The sequence below is a fragment of the Chiloscyllium plagiosum genome, unplaced genomic scaffold (assembly GCF_037043375.1).
Source record: "Chiloscyllium plagiosum isolate Xiang-an unplaced genomic scaffold, Cpla_swu_hap1 HiC_scaffold_38, whole genome shotgun sequence".
Taxonomy (NCBI): domain Eukaryota; kingdom Metazoa; phylum Chordata; class Chondrichthyes; order Orectolobiformes; family Hemiscylliidae; genus Chiloscyllium; species Chiloscyllium plagiosum.
In genome coordinates, this window is record NW_028270176.1 from 44,717,402 (window position 1) to 44,731,227 (window position 13,826).

Here is a 13,826-nt window from a genome sequence, read left to right on the forward strand (position 1 = left end):
TCAGAGGACAAAGGAAGATGTTTGTGATTGGTAGCCAGATACTGCACATTTCCACAGTTAAAAGAGGAGCTCATTTAGCACCTCAAGCTTGTTGCACACCGATATCTAGAATTCGTTCATCACATCGAAATTACTGAACAAAAAGAGGGATAGCGCATTCAATCCTTCTGCATGTTGCACAGTAAGAGGAGGGGTCTGGTCAGCACATTAAGCTGTTAAGCAGGAAGAGGGAGAGAGCTCAATTAGACGCTTGAACCTGCTCCATAGACCAGGTGAAGGCCGTACAACCCATTGAAACACATCCAGGACTAGGAGGCTGTCATTGATGCTCCAATATAACAAACCAATGGATCAGATACTGTACTCAGAGATGGCTTCACGATGTTGCTCGTGGCTCCTTTGCCTGTTGTGCACATGATACTTCAACGTGGTTTGCTGGCACTGAGGAAGGAAGCGAAAAGTTTTGTGTCTAGTCTCAAGGAGGCATCTTCAATCTCCGAGAAGACATGTCCATGTTCTCCATGGACGTCAGAAGTTGGTGGGAATAGTTTACTGTTTCCGAATGAAGGTATTGTGGCTGTTGTCGGGATTATGGCTAACGTGACGTTCAGTGCAGAATCACATGGCAACTGCACTGTATCAATGTGGGGAGAGTTTATTCGAAGACTGAATTACCTGAGTAATAAAGAAGACATAGAATTTATCACCGTATCAGTGCCTGTTTAGTACATCTTGAGTGACTGTCCCTCCCCCTCCAGTTTCAATGCAATCAACTCTCATTCTCTCGAAGCACTAGAGATTAATCTCCCCTCACTCCTCAGGGTACCACCTTCCCAGGGATTAGTCTGGTGAAACTCCTATGCACGCTCTCTGTGGCAAGGTGATCATTCCTTTTCAAGGAGAGAACATCGGCCCGCAATGTCCCATAGACTGCTTCAACAACACTCTCCATGTTGATCACAATAACTAGGTTTCCACAATTACACATCTCCGGTTCTTGCCTGTGCCATGAAAAACGTCATTCCTTCTCAACGCCCTGCACACGGTGTGGAATTCAGAAATTCCTTACATCTGTATGTCAGCATCAATAAAGGCAGCACCAGAGGTGAACATCATGCTCGGGGAGAGACGAAGAAAGAATGCACTTAAAATGAGGAATGGTCATCTACCTGAATGGGAATGAGCTGAAGGCATCCAGGAAAGAGGCAGAGGAAGGGACCTATCTTTCCTTTTGTTCTTCCCTCACGAGATGTGTGCAGCCTTGGTCAGGCTAACGTGTTATGCCGATCTTGTACTGAGTGGCTGGTTCAGCTGTTCCACAGGACAGTAAATAGTAAAACACTTTGCTGTGGATTTCCAATCACATAGAGGTTTGACCAAGGAAGAATGATCCATTGCCTTCTTGAAAGGACATCAGGCAAGCAGATAGGCTTTTCATGGTTAATGATGGTGGCTTCATTTCAATTTCACCAATTTCCTTCATGTGATGTATCAACAGAATATTATTTTGTGTCTCCTGCCATTAAACAGAAACGCACACACACGACCCTCCACTACCACCCTGTCTCCTGCCATTAAACAGATGTATACACACATACACACACACACACACACACATACATATGGCGACACAGCCAAAGCCATGTCTTTAATACAGAGATAGATATTTTTTATTAAAACATGGATCCAGAGTTACAGTGAGAAGGTGGGAAAATTGTGTTGAGAAACATGTCAGGCAGCAGCTAACAGCAAAGTAGAGTTGATGAGTGAAATGGCCATATTTCAATTCCCTATGCTGTATGGCCTTAATATTTTCCCGAGGGTGCAACGGAGGTTTGAGATTGATAAATACTTTACTGAACAGTCATTGGGACTGTAGGATAGTTTTGAGGGGTTGAATGGTCTATGACTGTTGCATTTGCTTTGCGCTTATTTCTGAAAAGAGGAGGTAACTTGCTGTGCGGTTCACACACTTTCAAATTAAAGGGTCTCCCATTAACATTTGAGATAACGTTGTTCCTTTCTCCTTCAGACTGTGTGACCTATGGCGCGGTCATCCCCAGGGAACAGTGAAGACTGGGTCATTGAAGATTTTCAAGGCTGACCTTAAGTGACCTTTGATGGACAGAAGAGTCAATATTTAATGGTAACAGACAGGAAGGGGGTGGTCAGCTGCAGTCAGACCAGCCATGATGCTTCTAAATTGTGCAGCAGGCTGGAGGGGCCGAATGGCCTACTTCTGCTCCTATCCACGTGTGGTCCGTCCAGTTCACATCTCGAGGCTGTTACAGAGAGAGACAGGAAGAACCATTTCAGCCAGTCAGAATTGTTATAATGAGACAGGAGGAGGCAATTCTGTCCCTCTATGGAGATTAAAAGGGGGTGGGGGGCGGCGGGCTGTGTTGGGGGTGGGTTCTTAATAATATCTGTACAAGATGATGAGAGGCATGGATATAGCGAATGAACTCAGTCTTGTTTTCCCAGAGTTTTGGAATCGAGGACTGGAGTGCATCAGTTTACGTTTAGAGGGTAAAAAAAAGAGACCAAGAGAGGCAAATTTTACACAGAAGGTGGTATGTATATGGAATGAGCTGTCAGTGGACTTGGTTCAGGCATTTACATTAACAATATTTAAAAGGCATTTGGACAAATACATGGAGAGGAAAGGTTCAGAAGCATATGTGCTAAGTGCAGAGAAATAGGTTTAGCATGGATAGACATTTATGTCAGCATGGAACAGTTTGGGCCAAAGGCCTGTCTTCATGCTGTAGGACTCTCTGACTCTACAGGTAGGATAACATTTTGGCCAAAATTTTATTTTTCCTTTTGTCATGAGTTCCAGTAATATTTGGACAAAGTTCTTTCAAGTTAAGATGGCAGAGATTTTCATTTCCAGTTTATTATCAAACACGCGCGTGTGTGTTTGTGCCTCAGTATTTTTCAAAGGGAAATACCAATGTGCATATTTGCAATATCCACTCATCATTCTTCTTTCCATCATAGTTTGACTAACTTTGTTTTAGTCGTAAATATGTTGTTGGAGCAGATTAAAGAAATCTGTCTGACTTGTTCCTCACACTGACCCTATCACTCTCTGAGAACTATATCACAACATAATTATAGTTGAATTATTTTGTGATCAGTGGAGGAGTGGGACTAGAAAAGGGAACAGTGATCCAAAAACACAATTACTTATCGACTCAGTGACCCTAATGTCAGTGTAGTGTAGGTTGTTAAAGGGGTATCTGAGGGATAGGATTTACATGCATTTGGAAAGACAGGAACTGGTTTGGGGTAGTCAACATCGCTACGTGCGACGGAGATCATGTCTCATTAATGTGATTGAGTATTTTGAGAACGTGACACAGAAGATTGATGAAGGCACTGTGGTATAATTTGTTTACACTGGCTTCAGCAAGGCGTTTAATATGGTTCCTCATCGTAAGTGAGTAGGTCACATGGAATCCAGGGAAAGTTAACCAATTGAATACAAAATTGTCTTGAAGGTAACGATTTGTTTTCCAGACTGAGGCCAGCGGCGTGCTGAAAGAATCAGTGCTGAGCTCACTACTTTTCATCATGGATGTAAATGACTAGGATTTGAATATCAGAGGCATGGTTAGTAAGTTTCCAGATAACATCAACAAAGTGGTGCAGCGGACAGTGAAGAAAATTAACTCAGACAACAGCGGCACCCTTATCCCCATCAAAGTTCCAGGGACTGGTGGATGGAGTTTAATTTAGATATTTGTGAGATTTTTGCATTTTTAGTAAGTTAAACCATGTCGTGCACTGGAGAATGTTGCTGAACAAAGAGACCTACGGGTACAGGTTCACAGTTCCTTGAAAGTTGAGTCGCAGATAGACAGGGTGGTGAAGAACATGTTTGGCACGCTTGCCTTAATTAGCCAGAACATTGAGTACACGAATTAGTGTGGCACGTTAGCTCTCGACAGGACACTGTTGAGGCCACTTTTAGAATACTGTGCACAATTCTGTTGGCTCTCCTGTTGGGATGATGTTGAGAGGACACAGAAAAGGGTTACAAGGATTTTCCAGTACTGGAGGGTTTGAGCTTCATGGAAAGGATGAACAAGTTGAGGCCTCTTTCCGTGGACTGGCAGAAGGTGAATGGTGACATGAAATAGTTGTTTTTTTTCAAATCCTGTGGGACATGGATAATCTGAATGGCCAATGTATTTTTCCAAGGGTAGGGAGTCCAGAACTATATGGCATAGGTAGAAGGTTTGGGGGAAAGATTTAGAGCGGACCTTAGCAGTTACATTTTCATGCTGAAGATGGTGAGTGTAGGGAAAGTGTTGTCAGAAAAAATGTTGACAGTGGGTTCAATTACATGTTTAAAATACATATGGATAGATACATAAACAGGAATGGTTCAGAGGGATATGGAGAAAATGATGGCAAATGGGACTAGATAAGGTTGGGATAACTGGTCGGCATGGGTAAGCTGAACAAAGGATCTGTTTCCATGCTGTATGACTCTCTGATTCTGTCAGAAGGATGGGGAAAATTCTAAAAGGACCTTTCAAGTGGGAATTCCCTTCCCCAGAAGTTTGACATTCCACTTTGTTTACATTTAATCAAAGCTGAGTTAGTAGAGAAGTAATAATGGGATACAGAGTGGAAGGTGGGGCTGAGACCACAACCTGATCAGCCACAATCTTTGTGTCTGGTGGAGAAGTCTCAACGTGTCTAATCACCCACTCCTGCTCCTCAGTCCCATGTCTTTGGGTTCCATTCAGCCCCTAAAACCTGCTAGACAGGAATAGTTGATTTCCACTTACTGCTCTAACCTAGTATGCAGGAACAAGTTATACCATTCAGCACCACACGGTTTGGGAGATTTGGAAAATACAACTGGAAAACTCATACTGGATATGAAAGACACCCCTCATCTCTCTTTACAGAGCTTCCCCTCTCTGCAACTTGTGCCCCATTCCTTGTTCATGTTGTCGACCCAGATTCACTGTGAATACAGCCCCCAGAACTCACCTAGAGATGGCTTGCAGAATCCTCTGGTATGCCTGACTGCAATATTCAATAACAAACCTTCCAGGAAAGTAACACTCACTAACCTTCCAATAACAGAATGGGAGTACATCAGAAACAGGAGCAAATCGTTCAAATCCCAATTCTGCGTTGCCCTTCACTAAGATCATGGCTGATCTGCTCTATGTCGCAAATCCTCTTTAATGCCCGATTCCTCATAGCTCTCACCTCTCTGACAGGTCAAAATGCATCTACCCCACTCTTTAAATAGTTTCATAGAAGATAGAACATAGAACATTACAGGACAGTACAGGCACCTCTGCCCTCGACGTTGCATCGTGCTTTTATCCTACTCTCAGATCAGGTTAGCCTACATACACGACATTGTACTATCCTCCCATGTGCCTATGTAAGAGTCGCTTACATGTTCCTAATATACCTGACAAAATACACTACTGGCAGTGCATTTCACGCACCCAGCAATCTCCGTGTAAGGAACCGACGTCTGAGATCTCCGTAAAACTTTGCTCCAAATGATGCACCCTCCTGACAGCCATTTCTGCCTTGGGAAAAAGTCTCTGGCTATTTTATATATATATATATATATATATATATATATATATATATATATATATATATATATATATATATATATATATATATATATATATATATATACATATATACATATATACATATATATATATATACATATACACACATACATATACATACACACACACACACACACACACACACACATATATATATATATATATATATATATATATATATATATATAAAATCTTGTTTATCTATATCAAGTCACCTCTCAGCCTTCTTCCCGCCAATGATAAAAGCCCTAACTCTGTCAACCTTTCTTCATAAGACCTACCCTCCAGTCCAGGCAGCATTCTAGTAAATTTCCAATGCATCCTTTCTGAATTTTCCGTATCCTTCCTATAATTGTGTGACCAGAACTGGATACAATATGTCAAGTGTGGTCTAACCAGGGCTATATAGAGCTTCAGCATAACATCGCAGCTCTTAAAAACAATCCTACTGTTAATGAAAGCTAACACACCATTCGCCCTCTTAACAACCCAGTCAATGTAGGTCGCAACTTTGAAGGATCTAAGGATATGGAACCCAAGATCCATCTATTCCTCCACACTGCCAAGAACCCTGCCTATAACCCTGTATTCTGCATTCAAATTCACTTTTCCAATTTGAACTCCACCTGCCGCTTCTTAGCCCAGCTTGGCATTATTCAATGTAGCATTGCAACTTACAACAGCCCTCCACACTATGTACCACTCTATAAACATTCGTGTTATCAGCAAACCTGCTACACCACCCTTCCACTTCCTCATCCAAGTCATTTATAAAAGTCACAACGAGCAGAAGTCCCAGAACTGATCCCTGCAGAACACCACTGGAACCTTTCAGTGATTTAGCTCCCCTAACTCTCTGTGTAAGAGAATTCCTGACATTCACTACCCTCTGTTTGAAGAAAACATTTTCTGCTTCTCCACCATGACCTATTGATATGAACAGAAGAGAGAACACATGGGCTCAGGTAGAGAGACTGACCCTGAACTCAAGGCAGTATTAGACTGAAGATGGCATCAAGGAGCCTGAGCAAAATCGCACTTAATGAGAACCGATTGTGACCTCTCCACTGTTTGGAGTCATTCACAGCACAAGGGAAGATAGTTATCACCAGCGGACATCAGTCATCTCAGCCATGGGACACATTTGTAGGAGATCATCAAGATAGCTCCCTCAGCCCAGGCATCTCTAGTCTGTCATTATAGAATACCTACAGCATGGGAGGAGCCCATTCAGCCCACTGAGTCCAAACTGAGCAGAAATGGGGATATTTGCAGAAGTTTACATCATGTTCAGAACAAGTTATCCCTACTCAGCTCTTGAAGTAGTCAGTGTTCATGTGCAACTAGAACTGGACACCATTCAAGTTCATGCTCTTAAAGCCTGGGTAACATTCAAGTAACAGCAATGGCAGACACTGCACATTTCCCCAGTAAACGGAGGTGCACATTCAGCACCACAATCTGTGTTCAGAAGAATATGGGGAAGTTATTTTGCCCATCAAACTGTTGGACAGGACGCGTGGTAGCTCATTCAGTCCCTCCTGCCTATTGCACAGGAGAAGAAAGAATCTGCTCACTCCCACACATCACTTAAATGGGATCAGAAAGGGACCATTTCGCACCCGGAGTCACTTACATAAGGAACAGGAAGACGTCATTCAGCTTCTCAAGTCACTAATACAGGAACAGGAAGGGTCAGAGATGCTCCAACATCACAAACAAATGGAGCAGTGACTGAACAGATGGACTGTTCCAACCTGGTTCACATGGCTTAATTACTCATACTACCTATGTTCTACTTTCACATGGCATTCCGTTAGTAGGAACGCCAACTTTATTAACCATTCTCCAAGATGTCTTCCATCTTCAAGAAAGCAGACCCAGAGTCTCTATGGAGATCAGAAGCTGGTGCAGAATTGTTAACTCTTTCAGAATGAAGGTACTGTGACTGCTGACAGGATTGTGTACAAAGTGACATTCAGTACAGTGTCACACAGTAACTGTGCATTCAAGTGTCCAGAGTTCGTTCAGAGCCTGTATCTTTCTGCTAATCGAAATGGGGGCTCTGCAGAGGCATATAAATATTGGGAATCAAACACCCAATGAATAGTATGGAATTTTGACATTATTCAGCTGTTTGGGATGTAATGACTGTCCGTCCGTAACCATCAAGTTTCAACTTCTCATTCTCTCACAGCGCTACAAATTAAACACATAGATCCTGCACTTTCTCCTCATGAGACCATCATGCCAGGGTTTAGTCTGCTGAAACTCCTTTGCACTCTCTCTGTGACAAAGAGATCATTATTTATAAAACAGGCCAAATCTGGAGACAATGCACCAAATACTCTCTCAACAAAACACTATCATTGGGAAAGATATACCAACTCTAGTACATCAATCATTTTGCATGAAAAGCCAAACTTACTTCCTGCAACGTTGGTGACTTATGACCAAGGTTATCCAGGTCCTTTTCAACAACAGCACTTCCAGATCTCTCACCGTTGAAAAAAAAGTAAATGTGAACGAAAATATTTGTTCTACTTCTGATTCAGTTTTTATGCCTTGTGAACAGCTATTGCCCAAACACTGATCCTTCTGATACCCAACAAGCCTTCAGTCCAGAGAAAGATTCTACTCCCTTCATTATCTCTAATATCCAATTTTTAATACATATGGTATATATTTCACTGCTACATACCCAATGAACTTAACATTCCCCACTCAACTGTATTCAAATATGTCAAAACTCTGCTGAAAATTTAAATACTCCATTCCCATTGGTTCTCATTTGTCGATGTCACAGCGGACAATCTCCACAAATTCCAATAAGTTTATCAAAGATCATTTCCCTTTCCTGAATCTAGGCCGACTCTACCAAATCAGGTCACTATTCCCAAAGTGTCTCGTTGTCACATTCCTTACAAAAGATTACAATAATTTTCTCATAGCTGACATCAAGCTATTTAGTTTTCTGTTTGCCCTCTCCATCCTGTTTTATGTTTACAAGAGTTGCTTTTCAGTCTGCAGGATCCTTTCCAGCTTTGAAAAATACTCAGTAATTATTTCACTAGCTCTATTGTCACCTCCTCAATACTCTGGGATGCAGCTCATCAGATTCAGTAACTCATGAAACTTCAATTCAATTAGATTTTCAAAAACATACTCTTCATTAGTTCTAATTTCTTGCAGCTTCTCATTTTTACTAGTGCCCCGTTCCCTAGTATTTCTGGAGGTTAGTTTCTGTACCTTCCACAGTGGAGATGGAACCAATGAATTCCTCTCAGCAGGCAGGTGGTTTCTGACAGCTCGTGAATATATCAGAGGACTGCACTTCAGAGATGGTGGATGTATTACCCACTCCTGCCTGGAATGTTCCAGAATCAATCCAGTTCACTTCATGGTGATAGCCCGTACAGACCTGTCGCTGGTGTGAGGCTACAGGTTATACTGAAGGAGGGGACACAGTTTAGTGACCACCTCAGTTTTGAAACAAACTGGTTTCGCACTTTTCATTGGAATGGGTCCAACTTAGATAAATGTTCCTGGAAATCCCAGGGAGGAATGTGCAGTGCCCAGCACCACCCTGTTCACACAGCTTCCCTTCTCTGTAGTCTCAGCTCCATTTCTTTACCATGGACAGATACACTGAAAGTGCAGTGTCCAGAGTGGTGTCAACAGTCCCTCGGGTCTCCATGAATGAACGCAGCAACTGACAATACAAACCTGAGAACACCATCCACAGAAACACCACTGACTATCCAATGACAGCAGCAAGTCAATTCCATTCAGTGGTGCACCCATTCAGTGTTGAAAATGCCTCTGTCACCTCAGTTTCTCTTCCTAGCTGAGAAAGCCGTTGCATCTCTGCACAGTCCCACAATAACAGTTCCACATTCCAAAGAAACTTTTGACAATATAATATTGTGTTTCTCTGTATCTCAGCACACGAGTATTGCTGATGGAGTTGATTACCACTCTCAGAGAAGAGAGACACGGGGAACATTACTCAATTCAAGCAGGGACATCCCGAGCTGGAAGTCATATTTAGGAATATGGGAAAAGAGGAAAGGTTCAAATAACCTCCCATCCTATTTTCCTTCCAGTCCATCATCAGCCTCTCTCTCTCTCTATCTCTCTCTCTCTCCCCCTCATGCTGGACATTTCTCCACCCACTCAACACAAACCTCCCATTCACCCTTCCAACCATCCCCGACATAAATAATATTCTTTATTAGTTGCATTTAGTTTTGATATGTTCAATGAAGTTTAAACGTTATCTGTTTTTCTCCATTCCGACAGACTGCCATACCTGATGAGAATCTCCAACATTCTTTCAGACGCTGGCAAGGGCAGCATTTGTTGGCCGTCAGTAACTGCCCTTGACCACGTGGACATTTGTGAAGGCAATATGGAGCCAACTACATTGTTGTGGGTTTGAAACCACACCTAGTCCAAACAGGGCAAAAACTTAAGTTTTTTTACCAAAGGTTATCATTAAAATAAGAAAAGAAATCCTGATGGTTTATGGTTGCCATGAGTGAAATTAGGTTTCATTCCAACCTTTGTCATTCGCATTTATGTTTAGACATCGGCTGTGGTCGGATTTCAAACCATGTTTTTAGAGTCATAACCTATGCCTCTGAATTACACGGTCAGTGACACTACTACTCTGATGCAGTGTCCCTGTTGTGAAGTAACTGTAGAGACAAGAAGAAGCTTGTGGTCAAAATATTTGTAACTGGAAGAGTGGTCAGAAGAGAACTGGAGCCGTAAAATCATTAACGAAGGGGTAAATGATAGCCAATTCAGCAACGGCACAGAGGCATAGCTGGAGACTGGGGTGTCGGCGGATTTGATGACAGAGAGAATATAGAGACATAAAACAGTTCAGGGCAAAAAGGAGATTCAAGTTTCCGAACAGTCTTGTTCCTTCTTAGATGTTTGTGAGTAAAGAGTTTGGAAATGCATGCAAAGGAAGTGGAATTTGTAACTAAAATTTCATATATTTGTAAAGCATAATTAACTGGAATAGCAATAATCTTCACCATCGTTTGTAGAATTGACAGAGATAGGCTTACCAGGAACACCAATAATAGCGAGGATGGGATAGTACCCAGCTTGAATAATCATCAGTACGGCTTGTATCCGCAACTCTAGCCATGACCAATCCTGAGAAAGCCAGTAAAGACCCGAGGTTAAACTCCTGTTCATTGTTGGGACATTCCAGTCTAATGTTCTCAGACTCTGATCCATTGTTGGAACATTCGAATGTTTTCAGATTATGATCTCTGCCTCTCTCTGCAGCTGCTGATTCCAATCGTGTTGAGCATTAGACTGCGCCAAATACTATGGCATAACAAGTTGAAAGAAGCCCCTAATTATGGAAAAGGGAAGCCCTCCAGTGACACAGTTAGGTCCAGGAAGACTGATATTAATCACAGTCACTGAACAAACAGCTCCAGTTAACCCCTTTCACGATTACCCTGATATAACACAATAATACTTGGGATGTTGACATCGCTGACTATTGAGTTATTGGCACATCTCCAGTTGTAAAAATAGAGCTAAGGGAGAGAGATGATGCTTTCTCTTCACAAGCTTGATGATTCTACTGTGTTTTGGCAAGGTAGAAATTGCTGGGGTCTCGAGGTAATCTGTGTCTGATCACCAGGCCTGATGCATCCTTTTGTTTGATTTATTTATGTTTAATTTGACATTTATCATACATAATTTAACGGCTTAGGTGGGGTTAGGCATTTTTGAGAGGCTCCTACAGTGTCATAGACAGTGTAGACACGGTCCATTCCTCGTGGTCCTTTCAACCAAACAGTGTTTGAGTAAATTGTGTTTTGCTTAATTTGAATATCTTGACCAAGCGAATTTTATCTGAAACACAGCCCCTCACATTTAGATTTAAATATTAAAAAGAAAATCGGTCCAAGTCACCTTCTCCATTTCCATAACAAGAGCGACACATATTCACGTTTCACTTGGTAATAACTTAATCGGCAAAATGTTGCAGATATATGGGGTTAAATAACGAAATGGGCCGAGCTGAAGGAGTGATAGTTATATCATGAATTATATTGGATACTCAATCCACCTCAAAGATCACGCCCACACACGTATAAGCCCAGATGAGATATCAGCTCATCATTAAGCATAAACAAGGCCAGTGTATTGCTCAGCAATACGTCCAGGATCGAACAATGTTCAGAGCTCACCAGTCCACTTCTTAGCCGTCCAACAGTACATTGATATATAAACCTGCAGAACACACAAGTGCATTGTTCTATAAACAAGGACTGGGTAGCTTCCCAGCATGGGGAACTCTGCAGTGAATAGCAATGAAGTTATCCAGTAATCTAGAGCAGTTACCTTCCCAGCATGTACAGCTGCCCACACCAACCACTGCATTGCTGAGTAACACAGTGTTAGATCCCTGCCCAGTGTGGGGAAACTTGCAGCCAATGCTGGAAGTGACAGGATGTGCGGCTCCCATCCATTTACAGCTCCATATCTCCATTGTGCCATGACAACGGTGTGCTGTGGGCGTGAAAATCACAGCCAGAAAGCGGCCATGAATCAGCTGAAATGCCACCAACTGGGAGGAGCTTGGTAAAAGAAGGTGGAGATTGAGAGAGAATTTCAGAGAAGTATCTGATGGTAGCTTAAAAACTGTGAAATGAAAACGTTTCGAAAACATCTTGCAATATGGGTCACTGTTTCCATGAATGATGGATGAACAGGATATTGGTGTTAGTTAAGATGGTGGACAGTTTTGGATGAGTATTCGTTCTGCAGCTGTATAACTGGAAGCAGGGTCAGCACAATCTTCGACTCATTGGGCTGGATCTAATAATAATTTGTCTTAGTGCCATTTTCATTGAGTGTGACAGAGGGATTGTCTGCACGAAGCTGAGCTAGTTTCCTGGTGCTATCTTATCGAACTCACCTCATTACCTACCCACCCCACCCCAATGTATCCCTCTCATTCAATGCCAGCCCGATTCTCCCACCCATCATGGCTGGAGGCACTCACCATTGCCCAGGTGACCTTGGATATTCCATGATACCTGGCACTGGTTCCAACTTTAACAGGCCAATGGGCACACGGTTGAGCTTTCTCAGTTCGGAGCTGCCCTGCACAGTTTATCCCGAGCATGGCAGATAAGGGGCAACTACACCACAGTGTGTCGACAGAGGCACGGAGGCTCTGGTGGCTGGGCTAGTAGAGAGGAGTACCATTCTCTTCCCAGAGGGGGCCACAGCACCAGACCCACCAAACATGGTCTGAGTTCACCACCCAGCTCAGTGCAATTTCTGCAGACTGAAGAAATGTCCTGCAATACAGGACAAGCATCAATAACCTTCTCCATTCTGGGACGATAAAGATCGCCGTATTCTCTCTGTTCCCTCACACTCACTGAATATCTGTTATAGCTCCTTCCCCCGAATAAGGCTCCATCACTCTCATTACTGCATATACCACCTTCTCTCTCTCTCTCTCTCTCTCTCTCTCTCTCTCTCTCTCTCTCTCTCTCTCTCTCTCTCTCTCTCTCTCTCTCTCTCTCTCTCTCTCTCTCTCTCTCTCTCTCCCACACACACCTACGCATACCCCTACATGTTTAGAAAATGTTCTGGAGAATGCTGTTTCTACAATTCTCTGGATGATGCCGTTTGTACAATATTCCAGATAATATTCAAAATAATTACCAACTTCAGCAAAATGTTCGTCTCCCCGTATGGAACGCATCAGGGGAAGGAGCAGAATTGTTTTTTTAATACTCAGTTTGAAAGTGCATCATGGGGTCATTAAGCCTATCAAATATGCTCCATTATTCAGATAAAGATAGCACATAAACATTTGAAGGCTCATCTCTTCTTGAAGACAGACGCCAATTTGGAAATTCTCCAGTTTTGCTGGAACACTCCAGTAATCCACAGAGGTATGGAATATTTCACACCGTGCCACCAGTCACTCTGTCACCACTTCTATTAAAAACTGCTATGAATCACTAATGACCGACTTACCTTTGGTCTTATCTGTTTGTGAAAAGCCTTGTTCGTTTTGTTAGATACAGTGCAAGCACTTCCATCCGACTACAATATTGTTAATAATATTGAAACTCATTTTGATTTCCCCTGTGAGGAACGATGTAAAATACTGTTTTACATTCTCTGCCTGTACCCTGAAAT